The following is a 24,912-nucleotide window of genomic DNA, read 5'->3' as shown; positions in this document are numbered from 1 at the left end:
TTATCTTCGGTTAAGGCACCCTACTTTCGGCATTTTTGCTGTTTATAAATATAATAACTTTAAATTTGGTTGAATTGCAAATAATATCGATATTGTTTATGCAAATTAGTCGTTTTTGAAAAAAAAAACTTGCATTCAAAAATTGTGTACCCTACAGTCGGTACTAGTAGATTGTCTCATTGGTCGAAGCAAAGGACTTTAAAATATCTGGCATCTTAACCATTTTTAGATTTTTACCTGCTGCTTTCGTTTGGAAATTTCGTTCTTGAAATTTGTTTAACTTTTTTGACGTCTTGTTCATTGTACCCTACACCCTGCATGCTAGGCTTGGGTACAACATTTGACAAAATTTGCAATTTTTGGAAATTTTCTTCTTGTCTTTCGTTGCTTGCGCTAAATTCTCAGTTGGAAATTTATATTTGTCGTTATTGTTCAATTCATTTCGAAATAATATTGAGAATTTGGTCATATCTATACACACCAGTCGGCAAATTGTCCCAGTCTTGTGTTCAATTTCTTATCATTTGTTCAACTCGCATACTTTACTGGTGGAATTTTATAATTCATTGTCGCAATTTTTGAATATTTTCAATCCTTTCTTTGGTTGAGTGTTCAAATTCGGTTACACTTCTTGGTATTTTATTCCTATTTTTGTAGAAGTCGCACTTTTGTTGTAGCTTCAATTCCAGTATAAATATTTCCATATTTCCTTTCTAAATTTGCGACGCTTGGATTTAATTAGTCTTGTACTAAACTTCTGAGCCCACATACCTTTTTGGAACTGATTCGTTTCCCTCTTTCGTCCCCACTCTTTAAATTCGTTGAAATGTCCATAACACCCCTCGTGCGTTTCATTCGAGCTGCCGACGCTCTTGTTAAATTTGATTCGTTTTTCAAACGTATAAATCCTGAGAAGCACACTGTATTCAGTCTCGAAATACACGGTTCCGAGCTTTATCAGTTATGGACAACATTCAAATGCCCTTACGAGAAGTGCCTTGACCATCTGGCGACATCCCAGAGTCCTCAAGCCTCGACATCGAAGTCTTTAGTGGAGATTTCATGCCCAACCTTTCGAGATCTTTTTAGTACAATTTTTATCAAAAATTCTCGCTTGCGTGACGTTGAGAAATTATGTCACTTAGCTTAAAAAACCAGCGGTGAAGCTCGAGAAATTGTTTCGAAATTTCCACTCACCCATCGTAGTTTTGAATTAGCTTGGAAGGCGTTGGAGGATGTGTATGATAATAAACGTAACGGCCTTCCAACAATAGAAAAAGATGTCTGGGCTATAAGCTCTCCAGCGCGGAATAAATAGTTGTATTTCCGCTATGTCTGTTTACGACGTTGTAACGGATCATTGGGATCCAATTCTTGTTCATCTTTGCTTGCAACGTCTTCCTCAACATACAATCGCTCTGTGGGAACAAAGTGTCAAAGAGAAGTCGTCTCTTTCGACATGGAAACAATTAGATTCGTTCCTAACAGATAGAATACAAACTTTGTTGTGCATAGAAAACTTTACTGCTATGGAAAATCCCAAAAATCATATTCGCAAACAGACAGACATCACACGCTACTTCATCGTGTCAAAAATAGTAACACTTCCTCAAGTTCGTTGCAAAAGTCTTCTCCTTTGTCGAATTCCTCATCAACTACATCCAAAACTAGTTCGATTTTAACCAATGGTAGTTCTGTCTCTAACTCGTATAACCGAAAAGTTCTGCACACAACACAAAATAGAGATGTGCTCTTGGGAACTGCGATTGTAAACGTCGTTCACAATCACAAAAATTATGCTGTTCGAGCCATAAGTTATCCTTCGTCGGAAGTCACAATAATCACAAAGAGACTACAAAACACAATTGGAGTTAAAACTCGTCCTGCTAACGCCACTCTTTCTGGCGTAACTAGTAATTGCACTTCAAAAGGAATTTGGTCTCTAAAGTTATCGTCTCCAATCGATCCATCTCTTATTTTACCAACAGATGCTTTAATTTTACCAAACATTTCGAAAAACTTCTTGTCGTTGTCTACCATTTCGAATCTGCGTGCTAAATTGTCTCACTACGAATTAGCAGATACATTCGAAGACAAGCCAATTGATTTGTTATTGGGCGCAGATCTCTACTCCAAAATTTTGTCGTCTGAGTCGCCTCACATTGTTTCGAATTTGCTGGTGGCGAATTATATCCTAACAGGCCCAACACCTTGTAGTCAAATACATAGTCGATCAAAGCGAACACTTTTAACTAAATCGTAGTTTAATTGCATTTGAAAATCTCGCACATTATTTGAACATGCTCACTATTCTTTGTGCCCTCATAAAATGGCTCTTGCAGAAGGTACCTCAGAGACGCTGCCCTCAAATAATTTCTTTTCTAAATCAATCGTGGAACAGTGCACAATATATTTAATATACAAATTTGATCCAAGAAATTTAATCTCTAAAAGTTGACGTTATTTTAAAATCCCCGTATTTCGTCAATTATAAAAACTCAAAGACATTTGTTTTCAATTAGTGGAAAATATCAAGAGGTAATATTTCTTTATTAAATACAGAAAAAAATGCTAATTTGTGCAAAAATGTAGGCAATTTCCACGCCACTTTCTACAAGATGTACGCTCCAAACCACGGAGCCTTGGTCGCCTTGTCAATTGCACTTCCGCTGGTGTATCAATGTTGTTCCCTCACCTTTCGCACATTACATACAGTCCACTTAGTCGTAGCAGTAGTTGTAGTGATCCTCGCCAACAGTGCTGCTTATTTTAGTTTGTTGTTGTCCCTTTATTATTTCGGTTCTATTTTCGAAAATAAAACACTTTAATAGTAAACACAACAACAAATTTCCATTTGCCGTTGATCTTTTCAGAGATCATTTCTAGCAGTTCTATTCCTTTGAATTTGTTGTTTTCTACTGTTCTCGTTTGGTTCTGTTTTCCAATGCAGAACCCTTTTAGAGAAATAATTACAACAGCATCACTACAATTATTCGCTATTCATTTCGCAGTGTTGCTTTATTTCTCCCTCAAAGTCTTCATAGACATCTCCGCTTTCTTGTTGATATCCCCAATCAACAGTGAGAAATAACAACATCGCTTTCGACCAATTACTTTGCTATTTTGGAAATCTCGTTCTAACACCATCGATCTCTTTTGTTAGTAGTTATTGTTGTTATTCCCCAAGTTCTTTTCTAACCAAGCCCTTTAGTTGAGAATTTGCATTGGCAAATTTACCATAACAACACACATTGCTACAGTCGTACATTGTCGTTTGGTTTATTTTGTTGTTACAATCTTCTCCAACCAAAAAATATTTGACGTGTTGTTATTCTCCTCGTTTTAGTAAAAACACTTTGAAAATTTGCATTCCCAAATTTGCAATAACAACTCTCATTCTCGCACCTTTGGTTTTTTGTTGTATAGATCGTTCATCACCAACCAAACGCATTCGTTTTTATTCTCCTGGAAGTATTAATATTCCTATTTGAGAATTTGCATTCTAATTGCAATAACGACGCACATCTTTCCACGCACAATTATAAAGCGTCGGTTATGTTTGGTTTACATTCGGCGTCTTTTCGTGATTTCGAAGGCGTTTCGTGATTTCGCGCGGAATCATGCAAAATTTATCATGATTTCGCATACAAAAATGAAATCATCTCATTTCGTGATTTCAGCGAAATCAACATCGAAATCACAATACACATGATATACATCCCTGTTTTTGCCTAAAAAAGTACCAAAAGTTGCAACACTTTTCATGTATCACAATAAACAAGGTAGATGGTCAATTGCTGCAACAAAAAAATTTAGTATCAAAATTTGTAAACAATGTGAAAAAAATTTTAAATTACTTTGTTACAATGCTATTTTTAATTGTGTTCTCGTACTTTTTTAATAGTAATGTTAGAAAAAAGAGCGAATTGTCAAGAATTGCTTCCCCATACAAATTTCTTAAAAAATACGGGAACAAAAAAAGTGACGGAACTTGCAAAAACTGCAGCAGAAATGTCAAATTCAACGTATCAACTATCGTATTTAGATGATAATGAACATGTTGCTAGTGTCTACTATGCCAAAAGTGTATGGCAGAAAACAGAAGAATAGGGTGTTAATCGGCGCTATTTTTGTTTAAAGAGAAGTGCAAATCTTGCTATATTTCGGAGTAGGGGAACGCATTTTTAGCACTAAACGGGAAAACTGCTGCAGGTATTAATATTTTCCAAGTTCTGAACACAAATTTTATCTATCAAAATTTTTTATTATGATGTCTGATAAAATCATTTTGTATTTTTTTATTTGTTAGTACTATACACAATTTATACGATATATAGGTAATTTTACGATAATTTTCGAAATAAAGTTGTAAAGTTCTATATTGTCGTATATTTTTGATGACTAATTCAATTTACAAAAACTTGTTTTGAAAATTCATGTTCGATCAGCTGCGCATATGCATCTACCTTGATTATTGTGATATGTTCGAAATCAACAAAACAATAAGTGTAAACTCCGGGGTGTATTTCAGGATTTCGTGAAATCCAGCGGATTTTAGAGCTGAAGTATAAACATGGCATTAGATTACATTGTAAACATACAAACAAAATTCTGTCGATCACTGCTTGGTCGTTTGCCGCGTCGGTTCTTGAGTGGGAGCTTTGCTGCTTACGCATAGCCATTTCTCTGCTTGTGTTTTATTACCTTTTGTGAGGTATTCGTAGTCGACACTCGCACAGTGGGACATATCGTATCAAAATATTTACAATATTTCAAATAGATTTTTTTTGCTTTTTACTTCGTGTGGTGCTACAATACCATTTGTTGTTGTTTATCTTCGGTTAAGGCACCCTACTTTCGGCATTTTTGCTGTTTATAAATATAATAACTTTAAATTTGGTTGAATTGCAAATAATATCGATATTATTTATCGATATTGTTTATGCAAATTAGTCGTTTTTGAAAAAAAACTTGCATTCAAAAATTGTGTACCCTACAGTCGGTACTAGTAGATTGTCTCATTGGTCGAAGCAAAGGACTTTAAAAAATCTGGCATCTTAACCATTTTTAGATTTTTACCTGCTGCTTTCGTTTAGAAATTTCGTTCTTGAAATTTGTTTAACTTTTTTGACGTCTTGTTCATTGTACCCTACACCCTGCATGCTAGGCTGGGGTACAACATTTGACAAAATTTGCAATTTTTGGAAATTTTCTTCTTGTATTTCGTTGCTTGCGCTAAATTCTCAGTTGGAAATTTATATTTGTCGTTATTGTTCAATTCATTTCGAAATAATATTGAGAATTTGGTCATATCTATACACACCAGACGGCAAATTGTCCCAGTCTTGTGTTCAATTTCTTATCATTTGTTCAACTCTCATACTTTACTGGTGGAATTTTATATTTCATTGTCGCAATTTAGAATATTTTCAATCCTTTCTTTGGTTGAGTGTTCAAATTCGGTTACACTTCTTGGTATTTTATTCCTATTTTTGTAGAAGTCGCACTTTTGTTGTAGCTTCAATTCCAGTATAAATATTTCCATATTTCCTTTCTAAATTTGCGACGCTTGGATTTAATTAGTCTTGTACTAAACTTCTGAGCCCACATACCTTTTTGGAACTGATTCGTTTCCCTCTTTCGTCCCCACTCTTTAAATTCGTTGAAATGTCCATAACACCCCTCGTGCGTTTCATTCGAGCTGCCGACACTCTTGTTAAATTTGATTCGTTTTTCAAACGTATAAATACTGAGAAGCACACTGTATTCAGTCTCGAAATACACGGTTCCGAGCTTTATCAGTTATGGACAACATTCAAATGCCCTTACGAGAAGTGCCTTGACCATCTGGCGACATCCCAGACGTCTTGTTCATTGTACCCTACACCCTGCATGCTAGGCTTGGGTACAACATTTGACAAAATTTGCAATTTTTGGAAATTTTCTTCTTGTCTTTCGTTGCTTGCGCTAAATTCTCAGTTGGAAATTTATATTTGTCGTTATTGTTCAATTCATTTCGAAATAATATTGAGAATTTGGTCATATCTATACACACCAGTCGGCAAATTGTCCCAGTCTTGTGTTCAATTTCTTATCATTTGTTCAACTCGCATACTTTACTGGTGGAATTTTATATTTCATTGTCGCAATTTAGAATATTTTCAATCCTTTCTTTGGTTGAGTGTTCAAATTCGGTTACACTTCTTGGTATTTTATTCCTATTTTTGTAGAAGTCGCACTTTTGTTGTAGCTTCAATTCCAGTATAAATATTTCCATATTTCCTTTCTAAATTTGCGACGCTTGGATTTAATTAGTCTTGTACTAAACTTCTGAGCCCACATACCTTTTTGGAACTGATTCGTTTCCCTCTTTCGTCCCCACTCTTTAAATTCGTTGAAATGTCCACAACACCCCTCGTGCGTTTCATTCGAGCTGCCGACGCTCTTGTTAAATTTGATTCGTTTTTCAAACGTATAAATCCTGAGAAGCACACTGTATTCAGTCTCGAAATACACGGTTCCGAGCTTTATCAGTTATGGACAACATTCAAATGCCCTTACGAGAAGTGCCTTGACCATCTGGCGACATCCCAGAGTCCTCAAGCCTCGACATCGAAGTCTTTAGTGGAGATTTCATGCCCAACCTTTCGAGATCTTTTTAGTACAATTTTTATCAAAAATTCTCGCTTGCGTGACGTTGAGAAATTATGTCACTTAGTTTAAAAAACCAGCGGTGAAGCTCGAGAAATTGTTTCGAAATTTCCACTCACCCATCGTAGTTTTGAATTAGCTTGGAAGGCGTTGGAGGATGTGTATGATAATAAACGTAACGGCCTTCCAACAATAGAAAAAGATGTCTGGGCTATAAGCTCTCCAGCGCGGAATAAATAGTTGTATTTCCGCTATGTCTGTTTACGACGTTGTAACGGATCATTGGGATCCAATTCTTGTTCATCTTTGCTTGCAACGTCTTCCTCAACATACAATCGCTCTGTGGGAACAAAGTGTCAAAGAGAAGTCGTCTCTTTCGACATGGAAACAATTAGATTCGTTCCTAACAGATAGAATACAAACTTTGTTGTGCATAGAAAACTTTACTGCTATGGAAAATCCCAAAAATCATATTCGCAAACAGACAGACATCACACGCTACTTCATCGTGTCAAAAATAGTAACACTTCCTCAAGTTCGTTGCAAAAGTCTTCTCCTTTGTCGAATTCCTCATCAACTACATCCAAAACTAGTTCGATTTTAACCAATGGTAATTCTGTCTCTAACTCGTATAACCGAAAAGTTCTGCACACAACACAAAATAGAGATGTGCTCTTGGGAACTGCGATTGTAAACGTCGTTCACAATCACAAAAATTATGCTGTTCGAGCCATAAGTTATCCTTCGTCGGAAGTCACAATAATCACAAAGAGACTACAAAACACAATTGGAGTTAAAACTCGTCCTGCTAACGCCACTCTTGCTGGCGTAACTAGTAATTGCACTTCAAAAGGAATTTGGTCTCTAAAGTTATCGTCTCCAATCGATCCATCTCTTATTTTACCAACAGATGCTTTAATTTTACCAAACATTTCGAAAAACTTCTTGTCGTTGTCTACCATTTCGAATCTGCGTGCTAAATTGTCTCACTACGAATTAGCAGATACATTCGAAGACAAGCCAATTGATTTGTTATTGGGCGCAGATCTCTACTCCAAAATTTTGTCGTCTGAGTCGCCTCACATTGTTTCGAATTATATCCTAACAGGCCCAACACCTTGTAGTCAAATACATAGTCGATCAAAGCGAACACTTTTAACTAAATCGTAGTTTAATTGCATTTGAAAATCTCGCACATTATTTGAACATGCTCACTATTCTTTGTGCCCTCATAAAATGGCTCTTGCAGAAGGTACCTCAGAGACGCTGCCCTCAAATAATTTCTTTTCTAAATCAATCGTGGAACAGTGCATGTTTACGCCGGATTTCCCCAACTGGCAACCCTATATCTATTTTTCAATATTCCGAAATAGTCGTATTCGGCATCCCTAATTCTGCTCAGAATTGTGCCTTGTATGCTCTCATTTTCTCTTTGGATTCCATTACTGAATTTTCCTTTCTAATTGTCTTTTCAATAAACACTTGTAAACTAAACATCAACCAGTACTGTTGTCCTTGGTAAGCGGTCGTTCCTGTTCAACGAATTCAATAAAGAACCATTATTGTTCTATTCCAAAGTTCTAACACATTGCATTTTTCTTTCCTTTTTTCCATTTCTACATTTCTTGGTGGATGAATCTTGAGGAAAATATTTCCATTACTGAAATATTTTCGAGGCTCACGGCACGAATCCAACCGCCCTTCTTTCTAGTGAGAACACCCACAATTGGCGTTTTCATTTTGGTCCTTCGAGCCGGATTGCGAGTTTTTGTTGCTGAGATTTCATCAAGTTCATCCTTACTTTCATCTCCATTCTTTTCCATCTTCAATTTCATCGATAAAAAGGTAAGTTTGTGCTTTGTATATTCAATATTCAAGTGAAACAATAGTGCATACAAGAAGTGATATTCAAGTCCAAAGTTCAAGTGCGTTTTGCCGTCGGCAATTTGATTTTTCAATTTTATTTCGCGCACAGTGTTCTGTATTCAACTTCCAAATTTCTCCAAAAATTCAACTGAGTTTCGTGTAATTAAAATCCAACATTTAATTATTCTTTCAATTCCCAATTAAATTGTTCAGTTTAATTGGTTCCAAAATTATTATTTTTTCCAATTGAAATAATAATTTTATTAAATTCAATTCTCCTATTTCAATTTTATTTCATTATTTTTCATCCATTGATTCATTTTTTGACTCGTGACAGTGTGCTGTCTGCGTAACATTTCTTCTTTCCACTTTGTCGCGAGAGCATTTCAATTCAATTTCTATTGGTTTGTTGGTGTATTTATTCATACCCATCCACAATCGGTCAGTCATTACAACAGTAGTTGTTGTTGGTAAAGACCCAACCAGCATTGCAGTCCCTTTACCAGCAGCACTGCTTTTCACATAAACACCCACACCAGCCATGCACGCGTCTTTACGAAAAAGTTAACTACAACTCTCTTTCCCATACAAAAACGCAAAATAACATTCTCTTCTTGTGCACCATTGACCCACACCGACATTCATTCCATTTATTCTCGTTGACCGCTGTTGAGTCGTTTACTCGTTCAGCCATCAAGCAGTGATCGATTTTGTATTTTCACTCAACAGTGATCAATAAATTCTCATTGATATTCTCTTCGTTTATACGTGCACCCTACAGCAACCCCGTTTCCATGGTCGCACAATAACTTGTTTGTGACATATATATTATTGTATATTAACGTATACATACAAGTGAGTGGTCGAGGTACCTCATTATTGCTAACAGATAGTTCACCCTATCGCCACTAGAGGGCGCTGCTTATATACTAAAATACCTGGAAATATTCATTTTTCATTATTTTTTCCTGATCCTTTCGTGATCTCTAATACTATTTCAGGTTCTTTGGAGTTATTATCCAATTCCAGAACTTGCCGCTACCTTTAGTTCTGTTTCCCGCCAACAGGTGGCGCCACATACATAAGAAAATAGCTCCAAAAACTTATTTTATCATTATTTTTCCAACTTTTTCGGGAATTTGTCTAATTCTTCCGAAAATCCTTGATAATCGTCGACTTCATTTGCAGTTCTGGAGACGTAGCATCGCATACCGCCGCTAGAGGTCGCCTTTCATATAAATAAAATAACCGAAAATTCATTATTTTTGCTTTATTTTCTGAACTTTTCGGGATTTTCATTATTTTGTCGGAACCAGCCTGGGTACTTCCAATTATTCTTCCTGTCTTCGATTTTAGTGCATCATCAGTACGCTAGGTGGCGCTCCGCAAATATAAAACTAACTGGATAACGTTCATTTTTCAAACGTTTTGTTATATTTTCCTACTTTTTTAAAAGCAATTTATATATTTCCAATTTCTTTCGACTTCTGCAGACATATTTTGCACCCAACTTCCGCTAGGGGTCGCTTTATAATAAGAAAGTACCTTTAAAAAGTCAATTGTTTCATTACTGAACAAATTTCTTCAGGTTCTTCGATAAATTTCTGAATTCTCTTCTTACGTTTGTGGCTTCCTGCACGTGTCCTGGTTTGTAGAAGGCGCTTTCATATAAGCAAATACTTATTAACACGTCATTTCTGCAATATTTGCCGATATATACTTGAATTTTTCCTATTTTCTGGGAAGCTAATCGGGAAAGATTTTCCAAGTCTTTCCGAAGTGCTTATTTCCCCATCCAAACGGAAAGTTTCTGATTTCTGAGGAGACAATTACTATTTTCGATTTCAGTTTGGATTGGAAAACGAGAACATTGCCCTTTCTCGTTTCATTTTCCAATTCAAATATTTCCTCCGATGCGATTTCTAATTCAATAAGTCCATATTTCGATTATATATTTGTTATACAATTGGTAAATTTCGGGTAGTTTTCTCTCACTTGTGAAGTTTTATAATTTCAAATTCAATTTAAAACAAATTTCAAGTTCTTAATCTTTTTCCCTTTGAGTTTTTGTACTCCAATAAAAACTTTTTAAGGCAACAAGATTCAAAACAGAAAACTAGCACTATTTCTGCACATTTTTCTATATTTGCAACTGGGTATCCTCCTCCTAACATTTTCGTGAACAATCGCAAAATGGCTTATTCTAAGTTCACAGGTTCCATTAGCAGGCTTGTACAGTTAAGTTCCTGTCTGAATAGTGGCATTATTCCACTCTCTTCTCCCCAGCTGGTCAGAATTCACATCAGTGAGCTGGAATCCACGTGGTCTGATATAAGATCCGCATTTGATGAATGCGTTCAACAGCGAACAAATACAAAATCTAATAATTCTCTGAGATTAAGTAGACTCAACGAGAAATTCCGGATCGCTTCGGCCACTTATTCCATATGCTCGGCGAAATTGAAGGAAGTCATGGATCATTTGCCAAATTCAAGAATCTCATCTAACTTATGCAGCATTACAAATGAGATGACTCCATGCACTTCAATTATTTCCACTCCTACTAAGAGCAATAATTCTACTCCAAAATGTCGGCTATGTTCGTCATCATTACACACAATCCGAAAGTGCCCTTCCTTCATTTCCTTAGATTCACGGCAACGTTCAGCAAAGATAAAAGAAATTGGTCTTTGTCGCAACTGTTTTTCCAAAACACACCATGTGAGCAATTGTCCCGCAAAAAGTAGATGTGTCCATTGCGAAAAGCGACACCATGCTATGCTCCATGATGATTCTAGTAACACCTATTCAACAAGTCAGCTACATAGCACAAGTTCCGTTCCTGCGTTGAATGTCGACTCCACTCAAATTTCTGATTCTCCAATACAGTCCACTTCTTCAAGTGGAGGCATTCAAACATGTATTCCAAATTCCGAAGGTGCTCTGGTAGGCTCTGATTTGGTGAAAGATGTTCATTCCGGTGTTTCTTCTCCAGTTTCAACACTTATTTGGTTCAATCCCAAGGAACCCTCCAATTCCGAAAGGCCTCCTGATACATCCATTTTTCCAATATATGATGAGTTTCCTTCCAGTGTTACTCATCCAGTTCTTCCACTTCATGCTTCCAACCCAGAGCAGCCCTCCATTTCCGAGAGGTATCCTGGTTCATCCATTTATCCATTCCAGAATAAGTCTCCTTCCGGTGTTACTTATTCAGTTCCTGTACTACGTGATTCCGATCCAGAGGAGTCCTCCACTTCCAAGAGGTCTTCTAGTGCATCCTTTCTTCCATTCCAGAATGAGTTTTCTTCCAGTGTTACTCACCCAGATCCTGTACCTCATTGTTCCAATCCAGAGAGGTCCTCATCTTCCGAGAGGTCTCTCTGTGTATCCATTATTCCGTTCCAGAACATGAATTTGTCTGGCATGATGGAGTATAATAAATCTATTTTCCAATTCATTGATCCAAACAATGAAATTCCAATCCAGAGGTATTCTAAATATTTTCCAATACTTATCTATTTCAAAGATAAGATTCATATCCTACACTATTCAGAATATGATAACCTAATTTCAGTATTTATTCGACTACAAGAGATATTTCCGATCCGAACTTCCAATTCGAATAAAAGAAACTCAGTGCTGACAGTCGCCACTACTGCGAATTTTCCAGCAAATATATACCGACTGATTCCAAAGTTGAATTTGGTTCTTTCTGGCAATCAGACTCCAAATTTGAGTCTATTGCGGGATTCGAGATTTCAAAGCCATCCTCCAAAATTGAGGTTCATCCGAGACAAATTATTCATCCACAATCATACTCCATCCCAGATAATTCATTATAGCAACCACCCAGGCGATGCAATTCATGAATTCCATTTACAAACCGGCACATTATTTGTCGTTTGTAAACCGTACTGTACTATTCCAGTTTTCCTTCAACCAGCTGATATTCCATTCACAAGTACAAGTAAGATTCTGCGTGATGTACTTTGTAGTACACATTCGGATGAAGCTGTAATCCAATTCGAACCACTTACAAGTTTCATTTTTCCCTCAGCTTGGCGAGTACATAATTTGTCTCCAGACTGGGTCAAAATTCGTAGCCATAATAGCTATGTCTCATACACTGATGTACAGTCTTTCGAATTCTTCCCAGTTCCAAGAATCTCATCCTTTATTCCGTTCCACCTGCGAATAGTCACATGTACGTCCGCATACGCTCACCTGGGTTCCTCCAAAGTAAGTGTTGCTCCAGTGGAAACACTGTCCGTTCCAAAAATCATCCATGCATTAATTCCAACCGAATGCAATTTCCATTCTTACTCTTTAGTGTACTATATCCGAAGTACAACTAAAACATTTCCTTTCCAAGAGATATTTTCCATATTTTTGAACTATTTCCGGAGTACAGTTCCAATATTATATTCCCAGTTTCCATTTTCTATACTTTTGTACTCATCCAGTGGTACAAATTCGACATTATATTTCAAAGAAGCACTTTCCGTATTGTTGTACTGCTTAAAAAGTACAAATTCAAGTCTTCAACGAGGATTTCCTATGCTGTTGCACTCTTTCCGAAATACAAATTCAAGATCATGTTTCAAATTCACTTCTGTTCATCCGATTATTTGTAAGCACTATTGTATTTTCCTCCCTACAAAGCACAAACGGCCTTTCAAGATACCTACATATGCTATATTCCGAAGGAGAGCTGCCAATCGATGCTGCAATTCATCACCTTAACTTGGAAGCACCATGGCAGAGCATTCTACTTTAAGTTCTTTAGTTTTAAGTTCAATTTTTTAATTCATTTTGATCTTTATAATTCTTTTCATTTATATTATGCAATGAGAGAATTCACGGTACAATCGATGCATATTTTATTGCAGTGATACTGCAAGGGGCCCGGAATGTTTACGCCGGATTTCCCCAACTGGCAACCCTATATCTATTTTTCAATATTCCGAAATAGTCGTATTCGGCATCCCTAATTCTGCTCAGAATTGTGCCTTGTATGCTCTCATTTTCTCTTTGGATTCCATTACTGAATTTTCCTTTCTAATTGTCTTTTCAATAAACACTTGTAAACTAAGCATCAACCAGTACTGTTGTCCTTGGTAAGCGGTCGTTCCTGTTCAACGAATTCAATAAAGAACCATTATTGTTCTATTCCAAAGTTCTAACACATTGCATTTTTCTTTCATTTTTTCCATTTCTACATTTCTTGGTGGATGAATCTTGAGGAAAATATTTCCATTACTGAAATATTTTCGAGGCTCACGGCAAGAATCCAACCGCCCTTCTTTCTATTGAGAACACCCACAATTGGCGTTTTCAGTGCACAATATACTTAATATACAAATTTGATCCGGGAAACTTAATCTCTAAAAGTTGACGTTATTTTAAAATCCCCGTATTTCGTCAATTATAAAAACTCAAAGACATTTGTTTTCAATTAGTGGAAAATATCAAGAGGTAATATTTCTTTATTAAATACCGAAAAAAATGATAATTTGTGCAAAAATGTAGGCAATTTCCACGCCACTTTCTACAAGATGTACGCTCCAAACCACGGAGCTGTACAATTTTAAAGGCGATATTTCGTTTTATTACTTGTCAAATACAATCAACGATTATAGAGGACCTAAATCGAGACAGCATCCTAATCTATCCCAACATTGTTTGCTTTACATGTAAATCGAGCCAATTTTTTTTTATTGGAGAATAATACCATCACGAACAACTCAATCATTCACCTAACAGGATTAGTGGCTACCAATTCTTGACCCCAAAATCTATGATAGACCGGTGTGTCCATATCCCGATAACTATCTAAAGTGTCATTACTCAAGGGAAGTGAAGATTACGGCGAGCTCCTGCCCAACGAAAGACAAGAATTTGGAAGCCAATATATTAAACTATTAAAGTGCATGGTAATTTCCTAACCTACGTTCGGTGATTTCGTTGTAAGCTCATCACACGACAATAATGTGGCCAGTAGCTGTACATTAGATGGGGTATAAAAAATGAAAATTCAAATCTGACAATCTCGTATTTTTTCATACTATAAATTTTCAAAATGTTATCGAAATTAAAATTTCCCACTATTTCACAATTCTAGTTAAAATAATTTAAAAACATTTAACACTGTGCATATAAGCAAAAATAGTTTTTAAGTGTTATGCAATATAAAGTGTTAGAGAAAAGAATCAAATTGTTCTCTTGTACGTAAACCAGCAAACTCTTTATTAATAATTACACTCCTTTTTTCACATTGTAATTTGAATCAAACAACAACACTTTCACTTATAGCATACATTGAGTTTTTTTCCTCCTCCTTCTTACATATAACTGAATACATAAGCATCATGGATTCTGTTTCTGTACTTTGAGGCTAAAAACTAGTTTCAATAGACGCGTGCTTTTGATCGGTTATGACAAGTGGGAAATAAACGGTTTTTTACAAGAATTAAATAAAACGAAATAAGTGTAACTAAAGTGTGGAGATGAAGGAATTCAATGTATGCAAAAGTGTTATTGATTGATTATTCATTTTCAAAAATTATAAAAACGTGAAAAAAAACAAAATTAATCATTAAAAAGTTAGTATAAAAATAATCGATGAGAATGTGTGAAAAATAACGAGAAAATAAAACTAATAACTATAATAGTGATCACAGTTCCTATGCTTTAATTAATTCCTAAACAGAAAAACTTACATTCCTCAATATTACATACATCATCCTGCGTCAATTGGGAGGCCTCATCAATTTATCGCCGAAAGATGTTGTGGTAAGTCATTCCATTATTTAGGTAATTTTTGTTTATTAGATCTTCCATTTTCTTCAGTTGAAGAAGCAAAGAAGAATATAAATTTACATTCTCTTATGACATCTATTTTCTAAGCGTTGTGAGTTTTTTTTTTTCGTTTTCATATCTTCTTCTTCTTTATTTGCCGATCCGCATTCGGATTTTGGCGATCATACAATAACAAATTAAGTATTTTTTAGCTGTATATATAGATATATGTTTATGAATATGTTGTGGTAAATTATTCAGCAATGGTGATCTCTCTATTCCTCGCAGCGTTGATAAGGCTTCTTTCATTTGGTTGATTTGTCCACTCCAAAATGTTTTTTATCCAGGATATTTCTCTTCTTCCTCTTGGCCTTTTTCCCTCAATTTGACATTTAATTATGCTCTGGATGACATAATACTTTTCGTTTCTCATTATGTGTCCCATATAGGATATCTTCCTACTTTTTATGATATCAAGAAGTTGTCGTTTAGTGTTCATTCTTCTCAGGACTTCTTCATTTGATACTCGGTCAGTCCAAGGAATTTTCAGTGTTCTGCGATAAATCCACATTTCAAATGCGTTCAATTTTTGTTCGTCTATTGACTTTATTGTCCATGTCTCGGCAGCATATAGTAGAGTGGACCATACATAGCATTTTATGAAGCGCATTTTTGTTGTGATGTTGACGTCATGACTTGTTAATATTTTGCGATGGTTAAAAAAGGATTGCCTAGCTACTTCTATTCGGCATTTTATCTCTCTCGAGGCATCCCATTGGTCATTTATAAGGACCCCAAGATATTTAAAACTCCTTACCCGTTCTATTTCGTCACTTTTTATTTTCAATGATGTGTTGTTTTGGTAAGTTTTTCTACTTATTACCATATATTTCGTTTTCTTAATGTTAATCTTAAGACCGTACAATTCGCTTTTTTGAGTAAGCGAGTTAACCAGTTTCTGTAGACCATATAGGCTAGTGGCAATTAATGTTGTGTCGTCGGCGTATCGTATATTGTTTATTAATTCAGAGTAATTCACCCTTACGCCAATTTGCTCGTTTTCAACTGCTTCTTGAAATATTTTGTTGGAGTATAAATTAAATAATAGAGGTGATAGGATACACCCTTGTCTAACGCCTTTGGATATTGGGATATTGTCAGTGAGTTCTCCATCAACTTGAATGTTTGCAGTTTGTTGCCAATAAAGGTTTTTTATGCATCTTATTTCCTTTTCTGTTATTCCGGTATCCATCAAGATATCCATCATTTTTTTCATGCCTGACCGTATCGAAAGCTTTTTTTTCATATAAGAATCTAAATTTATCTTCTCTTATGACATTCATTTTCTAAACATTGTTCGATTTTTTCATATTTCTCATACATTCTACTTTTCATTTTGTACCCTACATGAGATTGAACAATATCTTTAACTCATCAATACGCATGTATGACAATATTTATCAATTTCGTATACACGGTTTATCCTATGCTAATTTCTATTTAGGGATTCTCCCATAAATTACAAAGAAAACAAAAATGTATTAAAAATATATCTTTGCACGTTAGTTAGTCGTTAAGTAATTATAAGATGAAAATTACTTGAATAAACTTGTTGAATATTTATACTATGGATTGCTAAACAAAACACATATGAGTTTTCCTATAGAGACGATGACGAAATAGATACTTTAAATTATGTATGATATGGGGTTCTATTAATATCTACAAGCCCATATAGAACCGAAGGTAGGGTGGGTAGAGAGGCTCAGCACTTCACTTAACATCTAGAAGTTGCTGATAAAACAACTATTAAATCGATACCTTTTTTTCTTCAAGATTTAGGGGCAATTAATATTCTGTTGATCTTAGTAACATCGATCCATACCTCGTTTGTTTCTATAAAAAAAGGGTGTTTAAAATATTATCGTAGCGTTTAGACTGACTGCTATTTCTAGCAATTTTATAACTCCCAAAGTCCTACCACTAATATTTGATTCACTTTGAAACCTCGAATTCGAGCAAAATAGACACTTCTTTGGAAGTGGGTTCAAACACTAATGGTGTTCGTTACACAACTTAGCGATACCCTCAATGTAGTCCTTCGATGGAATGACAATATCATCCATGTAAATAACTAATATTCCCTCTGAAACCAGCTCTATCTCCGGCAAAATACAGCTGGAGAATTTGAAATGCCAAACGGAACAAACCTAAATTCATATTGCTCATTATGCGTCACAAATGCCGTATATTTTTGAGAACTTCTTTCAATTGGTACATGGAAGAACCCATTCTTTAAATCTAAGGTGGTGTAGATCTTTGCATTCAGCAATCTTTGTATAACGTCATCTATAACAGCCATGGGAAAATTATCGCGCACTATTTTCTCATTTAGTTTCCGGTAGTCACAGCACAAGCGTTTTGTACTTTCTTTTTTACTAAAACTACCGGTGCGCTATATTCCGAACAACTCTTTGTTATAATACCTTCCCTAAGCCACTCATTTACTTGGTCGTCGACTGCATACTGGACAGGATACGACATTCGTCTGGGTCTTTGCGCAACAGGGATATCATCAGTCAAAACAATTTTCAATTTTCTACCGGATGAGATTCAGGTTTAGCGGGCTCATAGTTGGCTACCATGCTTCTAATATGACTTTTGTGCTCTTCTTCTAAATGGTCAACTTCTAAGTCACCCTCGCTAAATCCTTGAACTGTGGCCAATTGCAATATCTCTTTGAACTCTTCCTTCAACTCGGAGATAGGATTAATGTCCTTTTGGTTTGAATCTTCATTCACAGACGTATTTCCCTCATTTGCCATTGAAATTGTCTGGAATCCCCTCATAGAAAACCTAGGTCCCTGTGAATCGATGACCATGTCCACTTTCTCTAGAATATCGTTGCCTATTATAACAGGGTATACCAAATCTGACTTTCCGACTATGTGGAACATAATGTCTACCTCTATGTTATCGATATGCACTTTTGTTTCAATTTGTCCCAAAGTGTGAATACATTTACCACCAATGCCATTTAATGATTTCACTTTGTTATCTATATCTACACTTCCTAACATGTCAAGTACATCGCTTCGAACTAAACTCACGTCGCTTCCGGTATTGATTTGCGAGGTGACCCTTGTCTCCACATTTAAAGCAACGGGCTGTCGTTTTCTTCGAAAAATTATCCCTTCTATTTTCTTGCTGAACTCGTGAGGTCGACGGAACTTCACTGCCGTACATTTTCTCATAAACCTTGAGTTTAGCTTTTAAGTCCTCTAACGTTGTTGCTTGGTACAGAACACTTTTATTTAATTTACTGTCTGGTATGCCCTGGACAAAATAGGTAATCAAGCTTTCGTCATCTAATTTTATTGGCTGACCAATCTCCATCAAACTGTAGAGGTATTCGCGCAAGCTTTCATTATACTTCTTTTTACGATTTGCCAATTGTCGATGTACCTCAATTGATGATACTTGTTCACCGAATTCCTTTTTTAAAGGCTGTTTGAGCGTTGCCCAATTTTTTATACCTGGCTGATTTCTAACGAAAATTTTTGCAGCCCCAGTCAACAACTGTTTGCCATAAATGAACTTTCGTAAGTCATCCCATCCGACTGTGCAAGCGCAGTCCTCAAATTCACGAAGCCATTGATTAACACTGGGTAACCGATCGCCAGAAAAACTTGAAACGGAATCCTGGATGTCCTTTAAAGTGAAGAAATTACTATGACCAATTACCGATGTTGCTTCACCGTAGTCAGAACCCTCATCTTCCTGTGCGGAATGGCCGAAATGTTCGATAAGTCGAGCCTGCAACTCTCTCTTGTTCCCCGCACGAAACAATTTAATTCTTCTAATTTAATTTTTAAACCTTCTACAGTTAGTGCTTCTATGTCTTTTTTGTCCATGTTTATGTATTGTCTGTCCCAGCCGCTTTACACTATTAAGAAAAAAACATCAAATTAAAATTCAATGTAAATAGACTTAAAATTATTCTTAAGTACTACTTATTGTAAAAGATCAAATTTAAAGTGCACAACAAAAAATATTTCTTTGCAAAAAACAAGCAATGTGGCTCACGTTATTTCTCTCAATTTTCCTCTTAGCTTGCAAAACAATGCACACAATCATCACCTTAATTAAATTTATTGTAACGTTACTTGCTACCGTTAACTAGCAACAACAAAGACACTCAGTCTCCCTAAATATCAAAACTATTCAACATTACTACCTTCTAATAACAAACTTACATGCTAATACGTTTACTCATAATTGCATCATACATACAAGTTCTGCTGTACCCATATTCAGCTTCTCCATCAATTGTTGCTGTTGTCGTCACCAAATTGAAGGGTTGAAAATTCTTGATGTGCGCAGAATTTGCCTCCTTATTGCTGTTGCTTCTATTTGCTTCTGTATCAACCAACGGCTTCTTAATGTTGTTGTTGTTTTACAAGGTATCAAGCGACGCACACTCGGTGTACTTGTTGTTGCTGCTGCTCTTTACCATCAAACGGTCACACAAGTCTATTATTATTGTTGTTGTTTTTCTTTGCCATCAACCAACGGTACCGTCTTTGCCAATTTAATGCTAACGGACAATTGTTGTTGTTTCAATGTGCACAAGAATTTTGTTGTTGTGAAGTCTTTACTCTTGTATAATGATCATTACAAAATTACATCAGAAACTCTTCTAACTATGTTTTACTTTGATCACTAATGTCTTCGCCAAAAAAAAGTTCACTTGTACTTGCGTTTGTCTCTTTTATAATTTTGTCTTTTTGTTGCAGTTTTTAAGAATCACTTTTCTTTCACATTTATGCACTCATTATGCCATTTGTATTTGCTTCATTTAATTTCGGACGGACGAGCCCCCAATTTATAGGTTTGATTACCTTTTGTGTCCGAATTAAAAACACTTTATTGAATGTTTTCCAGTTTAATTCAGTTTTTATTAATAATATTAAAAATAGTTCCTTAAAATTAAATTAAAGCATATAACACTGGTCAACACGACTTTTGTTTCAACCGAAGTTGTTTTTGTTTCTAAATGAAATCGGCGAGCTATTTTCAAATCTGGTCACGGTTTTTCTCCATCAGCTCTTGTTCATGAGATATAGCTCAAAATCGGTTTTTACGAGTTTCACCCAGAATTTCGTTATTTTCGGATACAAACAAATATTTTTTGCGGGTTTTTCGACACTAATGTATTAAGAAGATGTTATACGGTCGATACAAAACGTTTTTTGAAATAATTGTGGCGAATATATATCAAAAAATATAGAAAACATACGATGCATCTTGTAAAAATTGCATATTTTGAGTACTTTAAGCTGTAATTACGTCATCGGGGGAAGTCATAGGAGCTTCATATGGCATTCCGGATATGCTCAGGGTGTCTACTATCTAGTCCTGTATTCAAATATATAATATAAAATTCATAGCGCCCACGATTCGCCAATAACCTAAAAATCGTCATGAAGACTGCTAAAGGGAAATCATTTACCTGTGATATCATTACCAAATATGCCATTTACTTTTCAATGGCAGTCTTCATGACGATATTTAGGTTATGGGCGAATCGTGGGCGCTATGAACTTTATATTACATATTTGAATACAGGACTATATAGTAGACACCCTGGGCATATCCGGAATGCCATATGAAGCTCCTATGACTTCCCCCGATGACGTAATTACAGCATAAAGTACTCAAAATATGCAATTTTTACAAGATTCATCGTATGTTTTATTTATTTTTTGATATATATTCGCCATAATTATTTCAAAAAACGTTTTGTATCGAGCGTATAACATCTTCTTAATATATTAGTGTCGAAAAACCCGCAAAAAAATATTTGTTTGTATCCGAAAATAACGAAATTCTGGGTGAAACTCGTAAAAACCGATTTTGAGCTATATCTCATGAACAAGAGCTGATGGAGAAAAACCGTGACCAGATTTGAAAATAGCTCGCCGATTTCATTTAGAAACAAAAACAACTTCGGTTGAAACATTCAACTTCTTCAATTTTGTTGAGCAGTGTAATTATCAAATGGTTTTTACAGGTAACTTCTAATTTCACAACACTTTGCGTTTTCAACAAAACTTCTAATTTCACAAGAGTTCTCTCTAGCTTATGCGTTTTACTTCTATGCACAACTCAACTTCTTTTCTCTTCTATTTGCAAACTCCTTCTGTGTGCGATCTCTAGTTCTAACCCAGCGACTGTGTTTCGTCCGTTTCGTCGGCGTCAAGTTGTGTGTTGTAATGTTTTGTCGGCGTTTATGTAATCCGTCTGCGTTTGCATTAAATGAATTAGTGAAACTAGCAAAATGCGGTTGCGTGACCTGCTCCTACATAGTATATATATATATATATATATATATATATATATATATATGTATATTTGTTTTTTTTTTCTGTACATTAATTTTATTCTCATGTCCATAAAAATTCCTACCCAGTTATTATTGCAAGTACAAAGGGAATCATGAAACCTATATACCCTTGTATAGTCCGGTCAAAATAGACATGCGTATAAGGGGGAGAGCTAGGGTTGGCCATTAGAAGCAACGTCCTAAAAGTCTCCATCGATCCCATGTGTGCAAAACAAGTTATTCGGGGTCAAAGGTCATTTTTGGAGGCATTATTCAGTTTTTTTTTTAATTTTTCTCAAAAACGGTAATACTTAGCAAAAGCCCGCTAAAGTAAAAGTTGTAGATTCAATAATTGTCTACAAGATTGGTCTTTATGATTGTTAAAAAGGACTTACAATTTTCGAGATATCTCGATCTAAAGGTCAAATAAAAAATTAGCCGCCTGTGTTAGATACTTCCGTAAGCTTTCAAACGATATCCACTTTGCAGTAATCGGTCCAGTAGAACCGGGTCTAACCCGGTTTTTAAATTTAGCCTTTCGGGTCTAATAACCGGCGAACCGGATCCGCAACCGTTGAAAATTATACATATCCGTAATCAGCGCAACAAACCCTACCTTCGGACAAAACTTGAAAAAAATCGGCGAGTTTTCGTTGGGGTCGTTCCCGTTGGGCTTTCGATTATACATGTGGGTTAAATGGGCTATTCTTTGCATAAAATGACTCTAACATTGAATAACTCTACTAAACACACTCCGATTTTGTTGGAATTTTTTTAGAAGATAGCTATAATTTCGCTCTTCACGAAAATATATATTTTTTTGGGGGACATACCCGATTACTTCGCTTATTTTAGCCGGTTTGTCTGAATATGTGCATATTTCCCTTATAAGTGCGTAAAAATCATGTGTTTTTTAGAACAGCTATATCTCAAGAATGGTTCCTTCTAAGAAAAAAATTATAAGGGTCAAACTTGTAGATAATTTTTCTGTCTACAATATTTACTTTAGTCACTTTTTGATTAGATCAACCGTTTTCAAAAAATAAATCCGAAAACCTAAAAACCCTTAAATTTTGACCTTTGACCCCGAATAATTTTTTTTGCACACATGGGATCGATGGGGACTTTTAGGACGTTGCTTCTAATGGCAAACCTTAGCTCTCCACCAAAATTCAGAGCTGTGGGAATTTTTGCTATTTCAATGTCTATTTTGACCGGACTATGTAGCGGAGAGTATTAAATAAGACCCATTTAATCGACATAACAAATTTATAAATTTCATTTCCGAAAAGCTTTTTATAATTTTATCTCAACGAAAAAAATAACCAATCAAAGAGGTTCCAAACATAATTGCCTCACAATAGCTATGATTACATGAGTGAAAGGTCACGATTTTTAGACATATGAGGGCAAGATGATATTACTACAATTTACTCGAAATACGTCTTAATGCTTCAAACATTCCACATTGTCTTAAATATTTAAAATCAAAGAATTATTATCAACCTGCATCTGACCTCTGGAAATCTCAAATTCAATCCCCGTTTGCGAGACGAAGCTCGCCGGGTCCACTATATATATATATATATATATATATATATATATATATATATATATATATATATATATATGTATATATATATATATATATATATATATATATATATATACATTTATATATATATATATATGGTAAAAGCCAAAAATGTTTTACAAACGATGAATCCGAGTTTCACTCATTCAGAATTCGCAAACTGTTAACATATTCCATATACTATGACTGTAATTCTTTAAAACTAAATGTTCTAGGAGTGTGATTTTTTAGACCTATGTCCAAAAAAAAAAGAATGACAGAATACTCCATGGACAACATGATGCTAGTGTATGATATTTCGATATATCCACTGCATCCACCTAAAATTCATGACATTTTGAAGACGGAATTTCGGGTTTTTTTTTGATTTGTTTTTTAATAATCCGGACGTGCAACAATAAAATATTTCAAACTCATAATAGGATTTGTTTTGAATTATTTCCTAATTTCCGCGAAAATTTACAACTTTTTCACTAATGTTATGGGACCTCAGTAAACATATAGTATGTAGGAAGCCATAAATTAACAATGTTTCTCGATATAATGACTAACGTTTTTATAAGATTTTTTCTAATAATCAGAATTGTAACCACCATAACTTTTATCCAAAATTACTATCTCGAAAAGGTTTGAGAATAGGAATTTTTCCTCAATCCATGTACCAAAAATCGTTAATGTTGCGTCAAACAATTTTTTTTAATTTTTTTTAAATGGAATATTAAACAATTCTGACTTTTCCAAATGCAAATGTGTTTTGCACATTTACGCGGATACTTGGCCACAGAAATGTATTTTCTTCACGACAAACGCTTTTTTTGCGCTGCCTTTGAAGTTATGAGTTTTGGCTTTGAACGCTAACACGCCGTGACAACATTTTTTGATATGTTTTCAAGGACGTGGGTTCAAATCCCAGCCGGGCTCAGCCTGTTTTTTTATTTTTTGAAATTTTGCCTGTAAGGGCGAAGATCATTTTTAATGATTTTTTATTAATTTTCTCGTTTAGAGTTAAGCTTGATGATCGGAAATTATTTGCAAATTACGTTACCTGGTTTCATTGGTGGTAAAGCAAATCTTCGGACGTATCGACTATGTAATGGCTTCTCTGTCCTAGAACTTATCGTTTTTCAAACGCAAATGTGTTTTGTACATTTACGCGGATACTTGGCCACAGAAATGTATTTTCTTCACGACAAACGCTTTTTTGCGCTGCCTTTGAAGTTATGCGTTTTGGCTTTGAACGCTAACACGCCGTGACAACATTTTTTGATATGTTTCCAATCTACGTTTTTTTGACATCTTGGCATATAACAGCCAAGCTATTGAGATTTTCGGGCCAACACAAAGACAAAAATTGTTGCCAAGGCAGTAATTAAGATCTCTCTAATACATCGCAAAAGCATTGGAACGCTTTTTCAGGCAGTTTTGGTCTTGAAAAGATGCAAACTTTTCGGAAAATGTCGATAAATGGCACTGTGCTACAAAAGTTGACCAGAAAAATATTCAAGCGTTCTGATGCAAAATTCCATCGTGCTGGTATCCATGGGGAACGACAAAGCCTTTAGTTCGTTTGGGTCCCTTCGTTTTATTTTTTTATAACGGTAAAAGTAGTGAAAAT

At 35.3% G+C, this 24,912-nt stretch overlaps 1 protein-coding gene and 1 long non-coding RNA gene across 5 annotated transcripts in view; both read right to left on the bottom strand.

The window, feature by feature from the left end:
* Window positions 1–24,912, bottom strand: part of LOC141386709 (trypsin-1) — a 236,789-nt gene that overhangs the window by 65,546 nt on the left and 146,331 nt on the right. The window lies entirely within an intron of this gene.
* Window positions 596–23,208, bottom strand: LOC141386729 (uncharacterized). Its single transcript, XR_012408427.1, has 2 exons — window positions 21,390–23,208; window positions 596–20,300 (listed from the first exon to the last, which is right to left on the bottom strand). It is a non-coding gene; the product is annotated as an uncharacterized lncRNA (long non-coding RNA).

Source organism: Musca autumnalis, unplaced genomic scaffold, assembly GCF_047663935.1.
Source record: "Musca autumnalis isolate F117 unplaced genomic scaffold, ASM4766393v1 scaffold_1, whole genome shotgun sequence".
Taxonomy (NCBI): Eukaryota; Metazoa; Arthropoda; class Insecta; order Diptera; family Muscidae; genus Musca; species Musca autumnalis.
This window is presented reverse-complemented; position numbering and strand designations above follow the sequence as displayed.